Source organism: Anopheles arabiensis (assembly GCF_016920715.1).
Source record: "Anopheles arabiensis isolate DONGOLA chromosome X unlocalized genomic scaffold, AaraD3 X_pericentromeric_contig0015, whole genome shotgun sequence".
NCBI lineage: Eukaryota > Metazoa > Arthropoda > Insecta > Diptera > Culicidae > Anopheles > Anopheles arabiensis.
The window spans coordinates 22501-30000 of NW_024412093.1; positions in this window are offsets into that span (position 1 = coordinate 22501).

Here is a 7500-nt window from a genome sequence, read left to right on the forward strand (position 1 = left end):
TAACGTTAAATCCCCTCCTGCTCCTGGACCCGTTCCTAGCGGGGCTTGGAACCAGGAGTATGTGTCATTGTGACATCGCCTTTATTAGTCTTTATTTGTTTCGTTCCTTTTTTTTTTCCCTTACAGGTGAGTACCCCAACGCATTTTTTTTTTATTTTCTTCTGCGCCGTGCGCACGCTTGTCCCATGCACTTCCCTGCCCATCATCCTCCTTCAACGGCTTCCGGAGGTTGTTGCTTCAGTGATGGCTGCCAGGCCGTCGGCGGATAGCGCCTCACGTACTCCTGATTGGGACGGCACCCTTCGCGCTACTCGGCGTAGCCCTCCCGGCTTTCACGCCTTCTCATCCGCCGTCCAGATGGTATCGGCTTCCGGGGCCGACCTGCTCCTCCGGTTTCTGCGTGTGGGACTGGTGGTGAGTCCCTTCCCTGGCGCGTTGACGGTAGAGACGTTGGAGATACAGTCTCCCGTTCGTGCCGCGCTCTTATCATCCTCGGAGATGGAAGTGCGTCTTCTCGTGGGGATGGGTGGTGGTGCTTCTCCTGCTGCTTCCTCCGCCCGCGCCGCTGCCATCGGGATAGAGTTCTCACGTTCTCGTTCGGCTGCTGCCATTGCGGATGCAAAGCACTTCCGCCCGTTCCTCCGCCCTCCGACGGCCTCTTCTGGTCCGTGCAAACAAACCTCGGTTGGAACGAAAGAGTTCGCCACCCCATCAACCGACACCTGCTCTCCATCGGACTGGCGTCTACCGCTGCTGGTCTCTCGGTAGTGCTGCAAGTGTGCCTGGAGGTTGAGCTGCAGCTCGTCCTCACGCCAAAGCTGTTGCAACACCTTCGTGATTTTGCGTGCAGCTTCCTGGATGCTAACATTCCACCGCTCGGGCTCTCCAGCAGCTTCATGCCGAGATTGTCCTCGTTCACTGGGTCGCTGGTGCCGTAGCCCAACAGCTCCACCCGGATCTCGTGGAAGACCTCGCACTGGAACAGCACATGCGCCACCGATTCAACCGGCCCGGGCACCGTGGACGCATTCCGCCGATGGGGCAAAGGAAACCGCAGACGTAGGTATTCCGGAAATATCCATGTCAGTTTAATACCTGTGAGAGGTGGAAATCAACCTCTCCATGTCGCCTACTCATCCACAAGTGCAGGTCCGGGATCATTCGGTGGGCCCCAGACCGCGTACCAGCGCTGGCCGTTGGAGCTGCGGCCGCCCCATCCCACGCTCGCTGCCACTCCTGGAGAGTCCTGCCTCTCTTCAGCCGGATGTCCTTGCGGCTGGCGCCCGGGAGCAACTAGGAGCCTCCGATGGCACCTTGCGTCCTCCGTACCAGCAGCCTGAACGGCACAAGGCCTGCCAGTGCAACTCCGGTCTCATATGCCACCGGCTTACGAACAGGCTGGTGACTGCACTGAGCCAGGGGCCTCTGCACCTGGGCCTTCCTCTGGCACCACTGCAGATCCGTCCTCGGACCACACGGGGCAGCATACCCGGATGATCGACTCCGCCACTGCCGCCAACAGCCGACGCTTGGCCACCTGGGGCCCCACTGTGGTTCCTCATTGCTGCGGTGACCACACCTACCACGCGGAGGCTTTAGCCGTCGACAGCTCCGTGCGGCTTCCGACAGATGGTCATGGATCTGGACCCCCAGATACCGGATCGACTGTTGCTGTGTATGATGGTGTCCCCGACGCGGAACTGGCACCCTCGGTTGACCTCTTCGCAGACTGGAGATCATTACTCCTTCCGTCTTCTCCGGAGCAGGCTGCAGGTGATGGTCCTCCATCAAGCCGCGTGTCGCTGTTTCGGCGCGGTGCGCCTCTCTGGTGTGCAGCCCCGTGCCGCAACCACTATAATATCCGCATAGCCGATGACGCCCCTAGCCCCTTAGGGAGCTCGACCCGCAACACGCCGTCGTATGATGTTCCACAGGTCGGGCCCAGAATGGACCCTGTGGAACACCTGCAGTCACTCGGCGTGTAACGGAGCTATCGTATGTGACCAGGCTCCTGCTCGAAGTAGTCTCTCAGGATGTGTGCAAGCTCCACTTCTTGTGGTGCCCTTCCGTCAATTCCTTTAAGTTTCAACTTTGCAGCCATACTTCCCCGGAACCCGATTTTGGTTTCCCGGAAGCTACTGAGAGCACCGAGGTAGGTAGCGTCTCCCAATTGCTAATTGGCATCGTTTACGGTTAGAACTAGGGCGGTATCTAATCGCCTTCGATCCTCTAACTTTCGTTCTTGATTAATGAAAGCATCCTTGGCAAACGCTTTCGCTTCTGTGGGTCCTACGACGGTCTACGAATTTCACCTCTCGCGCCGTAATACCAATGCCCCGACTACTTCTGTTAATCATTACCTCTTGGTCTATTACAAACCAACGAAACCACTCAGACCGAGGTCATGTTCCATTATTCCATGCAAAATTATTCTCGGCCAACGCCGGCCCGGAGGACCGGACGCTTTGAACTAGCCTGCTTTGAGCACTCTAATTTGTTCAAGGTAAACGAGTTCCCGGGCACCATGAAGCTGGGTCGAACAAGACCTTGACCGACGAGGTCGCGGCGACAAGTCCTGACCCGTCACGGAGTAGAACGCCCAGGTACACCATTGTGAGTCGCAGCCGCGAGCGCGTACACGGACAGTCCCAACCGAGAGGCCGGGCGCCCGCGACGGACGCGAGTCTGGACGGGGTATCAACTTCGAACGTTTAACCGCAACAACTTTAATATACGCTAGTGGGCTGGAATTACCGCGGCTGCTGGCGCAGACTTGCCCTCCACTTGATCCTTGCAAAGGATTTATGCTCAACTCATTCCAATTATGGACCATCGTTAGAGGTCCATATTGTTATTCTCGTCACTACCTCCCGTGCCGGGATTGGGTAATTTACGCGCCTGCTGCCTTCCTTGGATGTGGTAGCCATTTCTCAGGCTCCCTCTCCGGAATCGAACCCTGATTCCCCGTTACCCGTCGCAACCATGGTAGTCCTCTACACTACCATCAATAGTTGATAGGGCAGACATTTGAAAGATCTGTCGTCAGTCGCAAGCGACCGTACGATCGGCATCCTTATCCAGATTTCAACTCAAAGCGCCCGGAGGCGATTGGTTTAACTAATAAGTGCACCAGTTCCGCCGACCCGGAGGCCAACAGTCCGGCATAATGCATGTATTAGCTCTGGCTTTTCCACAGTTATCCAAGTAACTGTTTGGATGAGGATCTTGTAAATTATAGCTGTTATACTGAGCCTTATGCGGTTTCACTTTCTAGGAAGCTTGTGCTTAGACATGCATGGCTTAACCTTTGAGACGAGCGTATATCACTGGTAGGATCAGCCAGAATTCGAGTCAATTGCTTGAACACGAACTACACTCTTGATCACGCGAGGCGCAAGTCCCCGTGACCACCGAGATTTGTTCTGTGACGCCCGGAGCGTCGTTGGCGCCACTCGATAGACTGCACAAGCAGACAACGTCGGATGCATTGCACATGGCTAGCGGATCTACTCTCTGCACTGCGTCGGGTGTTCCTACGTCTGTCTGGAGACATTGCTAGGCCAGTACGGCACTCTGCGCACTCTTGCTTGTCCTCTTCGAGCGACGGGCCTCTAAGCGGGGTTGTATTCCGGTACGACACATCGACTGGTACACATTGCACGCACTAACGATCTCTCTGCACTGAATGGAACTCATTCATAACCACCGTGACGGGAGACTTTGCTAGTACGCACGATACTCTGCGCATGTGCACATGTTTTACAACCCAACCAACTTAAGCACCTAGGGAAGTTGTGATGCCATCTGAACACCCACCGACTGATGCATTGAACGGCTAAAGTTGACCTTCAATCCGAACTGGCACTTTGCGGCGTGGAGGCAGTTGCGCGACCACTCTATCCCAAACCAACAAAGCATGGTGTATCCTAAGTGTTCGGTACAAGCACACCACGACGGGACACATTGAACGGTTCAGCGATCTCTCTGCACTAGTGGAAGAACTCCAACGTGATACGGGAGACATTGCTCTAAACCGAACGGCATCTCTGCGCGTTTACTTGACGCACCCCAACTTGGTCAACTGTTGGACTTTTCGTAATCACGGCGGGACACATTGAACGAGCTCTAACGGATCTCTGCACGCATGGAACATGGTGGCGGGAATCATTGCTAGAACCGAACGGCGCCTCTGCGCGATGTACAAAAGCCAACAGGAACCTCGTATCGGCTGCCGAGCCGGAGCTTGAACAACGGACTTTCACCTCTAATTTATATCAACTCACCACTCCCCGAGGGATCCGCAGAATTGCTTCTGGGTCCCGTATCGTTATTGCGATTCGTGTTTGCATTACACTACATTGAACTATTCCAACTTGTTTATCCGCATGGCGAACATTTGCTGCATAGAACATTTAAGTTCCACTTCGCTCTCCCCTACGTGGGTCTGAGCTTCGCTCTCGGGAAAAAATATGCCACATTTGGTAGGGAGACCCGGTTTCATCACGCTTTGTGCCCTGCACCATATATACCCTCATAAATTTATTCATTGGATTAGATCCAAGGAACACCAGATCATGCACCACTACCCATTATAGCTCATCGAGCTTAGCGTGAATCCTTCGGGTTTCCTAAGAAGTTCGATTGGTCTTGCAGAGTTTAAAGACAACGAAGCTTAGTTTCAAGCAATGGTTAATATACGCGTATTCAAAACCCTTAGCTGTTACAACTTTTTGCTAGAAACCATCACGACGAAGTCTTTGGGTCCGTAGACCCGTGATGTACTGCTCAGGGAACGTTTTGATGGGGTGGAAGCTCAAAATCATAGGTTAAAATCATCGGCAGAGCCACCAGACACCACTTTTGCTTCATTGGTTCGGACTATGGGCATGCGACGATTTTTATCGCGGAGGGACGTATGACCCAAACGGGGGCTTAATGACCCACTGCCACTGCAAACCATGCTCCTACGACTAAATAGAGGTAAAAACTACGATTTGGTGCAATCTTCATGTTTGACCTCGTAGCAAGGTACCCTCCTATAGTAGGCAATGAACAAATGATCATAATCCCAGGAGGGCAAAAATGGGAACCCGAAGGAAAGCGCTGTTGGCGCGCCTAAGCTACTGGCCGTAGGTAAAAATGGTACCCCCAACAAAGTTGTCGATTGACATTCTGATTGCACTTTTCATCATCTAGGGTGCGTTCCTTACACGTTTTGAGGGGTTTTGGCGAAAAACATGTTTTGAAACCACACGAGCTCTCCGGCCGTTCGGTGCACATTTTTGAAAAAAGCTAGGGAGCTGCCCCTAGGTTCGGGGTGTCACAAAATATTGAAAAGTGGTCAAAAAACCGCTATCCAGAATCGGATGTAGAATCATTAGACGAACTTAAAATTGTTCTACAACCCCCCAGTCCGACGCCTCGTATTCGAGATATAGCACTTTGTAGGTCTGACCGAGCAATTTTGTGCTGAAATGTATGGCGGACATGTTATTCATTAAACAACATTAACTTGCATCGTGCCTACTTCATCGGCACAGCTACTATCGACTATCTATTGTTGAAATGGATTGAGTTTGACCATTTAGCTCTTTTCTTATGCCGTGCACCAACGGTGTGTACCGATCGGGAAAGTACACTACTTACGCGTTCATGGATGTATATGTTGGTACAAGTTGCCGGTCGGAATAGCAGTGCACCAAAACTGTGTACCGATCGGGAAAGTACAAGACGGAGGCGCAGCCCGAGCGTACGCGATTCATAGATGTCCATGTTGGTACAACCTACATGTACGTACCTTGTTTTTGTATCAAAAGTTCCAATAAAGTGTTTGTATGCTTAAAATGCTTATCTCAACCGGTCACCTTTTGGCCTGCCCTTTTATAGACAGAAACCTAGAACGATACTCGCGATGTTTGTGTTTTCCATTCGCCCGGGACGACGAAATGAGCTCTGTGCACATCGTGCGAAAACTGTCTCCTCGTATGTTTTGTCCCTCCACGCATATAATCACCCACATTTGTGTTCAACACGGACGGCGCAGCCCGAGCGAACGCGTTAATGTTTATGTTTGTGCACACTAAAGTTACAATCCTAGGATTTGGTTATTGCGTCGCAGTGCCCGACCGTCGCGGACACCATTCTTGGACAAAAGTCCAAGTACGTAGAGTACATTCCCTAGGTATGTGCCCGTTCGTGACTTTCGTTGCGTGCTTACAGACACGCTTGGGTATGTTACCATACAAGGTTTACTAGGAAAACCTGGGAAGGACGCTTGCCCTCCGTCGCGGACACCATTCTTGGAAAGAAGTCCTGGTACTTAGCGTTCTTTAATGTACTTGATCAGTTTGTATTGCAATTGCTTTGTGCCATTGACTTTTGCTAATGCTCACTAAGGGGTGTTCGTTTGCGATGTGTATGATAAGCAACTGTCTATTCTTACCAGCAGTTAATCAACACTTTTCACCCAAATCATAGGAACGTAGAGTACTTTCCCTGATCGGTACACAATTTTGGTGCACCTCTAACTTCGCCAGCACTTTATCGTTACGTTTTGTGCACAACCTTGGGACATGGTGTAAGTTTCATCATTGTTATGTTTGATTCGGTTTATTATGATTGAAAAATACGCTACGTCCAAGAAATCTGAACTCGAATACTTTTGCCACGTTGCGCAAAAGCTACTGAGCAACTCTAGCCGTTTACCGATTTATAATTTAATTTTCGTTATTGGTTTTAAAAAATACGCTAAGTCCCAAAAATCTGAACTCGAATACTTTTCTATGTGCCGCCAAAAGCTACTGAGCAACTCCTAGCCGTTTACCGATTTAAAATTTAATTTTCGTTATTGGTTTTAAAATACGCTAAGTCCCAAAAATCTGAACTCGAATACTTTTCTGTGTGCCGCTAAAAGCTACTGAGCAACGCCTAGGTTGGTACATTTCTGGTACATGGGTGTATGCGTGCAGGCGTACTGCCGTGCTGGACGGAAAATCGCACTTGCTACTAGAACGTAGAGTAATTCCCTAGATAGGTGCTTTTGCATGCCTCTGTTCGACGTCCATGCAACTTGGAACGTGCGACACACGTAGCTAGGCTTCCCCATACATATTCCTAGGGTAGCACCAAATTGCACACTTTCAGGGGTATATTTTGGTACGGTGTACTGTGCATGGTACAAGTATCATTAGCTCGTGCAATTTATTTTGCATCAAGTTGCGATTGCTGGTGCGTCGAGATAGGAGTGTTTCGCGACTTTTGCCAAGCTTTGGTGCCATTTGGTGAATAATTAATGTTCTAGCCACAATAAACGTGCCACATAATGCCAATAACGAAAACGCCATTTTCAAGGGACTTCCAGTCAAAATGTTTGCAATCAGCGCTTTCCTGTCGAGTTCGGGATTTGGGACTGAGCGATTTTTTCACGATCAATCAAACGACCAGTTCGTGAATAAACAATTCATACAACAGTACATCCCTTCAAAGTGAAAAAGCCGAATG